Consider the following 2,500-nt stretch of genomic DNA (forward strand, 5'->3'; position numbering starts at 1 on the left):
GATTCCTACTGTCCCTATTTGCGAAGAGCCGAAACCACATATAAAGAGCCAAAAGGCCGAAAAAACGTATATTTGCATATAAAAAAAACTAAGTTTGGTTAAACGGCGGACATAAAAATGATTTTATTTACGTAGCCAAATGCATCGTCATCTTATTAGTGACGCGCAAAAAGGAATTCAGGAGATTCCTACTGTCCCTATTTGCGAAGAGCCGAAACCACATATAAAGAGCCAAAAGGCCGAAAAAACGTATATTTGCATATAAAAAAAACTAAGTTTGGTTAAACGGCGGACATAAAAATGATTTTATTTACGTAGCCAAATGCATCGTCATCTTATTAGTGACGCGCAAAAAGGAATTCAGGAGATTCCTACTGTCCCTATTTGCGAAGAGCCGAAACCCCATATAAAGAGCCAAAACGCCGAAACCACGTATATTTGCATATAAAAAAAACTAAATTTGGTTAAACGGCGGGCATAAAAATGATTTTATTTACGTAGCCAAATGCATCGTCATCTTATTAGTGACGCGCAAAAAGGAATTCAGGAGATTGAAGAGCCGAAACCCCATATAAAGAGCCAAAACGCCGAAACCACGTTCATACAAGTAAAAAAATTTCATATAAATACTAAATAATTTTCATATAGATACTAAGTTTATGAATTCATACAAGTAAATAATTTTCATATAAATACTAAATAATTTTCATATAGATACTAAGTTAATGAATTCAAACAAGTTAAAAATTTTCATATAAATACTAAATAATTTTCATATAGATACTAAGTTTATGAATTCATACAAGTAAATAATTTTCATATAAATACTAAATAATTTTCATATAGATACTAAGTTAATGAATTCAAACAAGTTAAAAATTTTCATATAAATACTAAATAATTTTCATATAGATACTAAGTTAATGAATTCATACAAGTTAAAAATTTTCATATAAATACTAAATAATTTTCATATAGATACTAAGTTAATGAATTCATACAAGTTAAAAATTTTCATATAAATACTAAATAATTTTCATATAGATACTAAGTTTATGAATTCATACAAGTAAATAATTTTCATATAAATACTAAATAATTTTCATATAGATACTAAGTTAATGAATTCATACAAGTTAAAAATTTTCATATAAATACTAAATAATTTTCATATAGATACTAAGTTAATGAATTCATACAAGTTAAAAATTTTCATATAAATACTAAATAATTTTCATATAGATACTAAGTTAATGAATTCATACAAGTAAATAATTTTCATATAAATACTAAATAATTTTCATATAGATACTAAGTTAATGAATTCATACAAGTTAAAAATTTTCATATAAATACTAAATAATTTTCATATAGATACTAAGTTAATGAATTCATACAAGTTAAAAATTTTCATATAAATACTAAATAATTTTCATATAGATACTAAGTTAATGAATTCATACAAGTTAAAAATTTTCATATAAATACTAAATAATTTTCATATAGATACTAAGTTAATGAATTCATACAAGTTAAAAATTTTCATATAAATACTAAATAATTTTCATATAGATACTAAGTTAATGAATTCATACAAGTAAATAATTTTCATATAAATACTAAATAATTTTCATATAGATACTAAGTTTATGAATTCATACAAGTAAATAATTTTCATATAAGTACTAAGTGTATGAATTCATACAACTAAATAATTTTCATATAAGTACAAAAAATTTAAAAAAAAAAATAAATGTTAAGCTATTTTTGATGTTGTAATATTTCTTATAAGCATAATGCTCATAGAAAATGATATAAATTACTTGTATATATATGAATTTAAAACTTTTATATGGTTAAAAAGATTTTCTCCATACGATTTCCGGTTGGTGAGGTGTACGTGGCAGAAAACATATATGTTGTATGAAACTTCAACATTAGTACTTGTATGAAAATTTTAATACTTGTATGAAATTGCATACTTAGTACTTATATGAAAATTATTTTCATATATTTATAAAAGTATTTAAGTGTAATATATAAATGAGAGCAAAAAAATTTATTCCTGGTTTGCTACAGTTGGTTTAAATAGAAATAATTTTGTTAATAATGAAATGTTATTAATTGAGATTATTCTTCTATACCTAACATAATGTAGTCGTTTTTTTTTTAATTTAACTTTTTTTGGGGTTTGTTCTTCTATTCACATAAAATATATGTGGGTAAAGAATAAAATTCAATAAAGTTAAATATTTATATTATTACGCTCGAATACTTTCATATCATATATGAAATAAAATGAAAAATAATTGAATTGAAATTATTAATTTCAAATCAAAAGAAAAACGTATATACTCTTAAAAAAAGATATATACACTATATGCATTGAAATAAAGTAAAATGTATAAAAAATGATATTATTTGAAAGTTTAACAAATACAAGAAGAAACATCGTCCTTACATTAATAATTATATTATTATATATGTATAGAGAACGAAA

This window comes from Zeugodacus cucurbitae, unplaced genomic scaffold (assembly GCF_028554725.1).
Source record: "Zeugodacus cucurbitae isolate PBARC_wt_2022May unplaced genomic scaffold, idZeuCucr1.2 ctg00000026.1, whole genome shotgun sequence".
NCBI lineage: Eukaryota > Metazoa > Arthropoda > Insecta > Diptera > Tephritidae > Zeugodacus > Zeugodacus cucurbitae.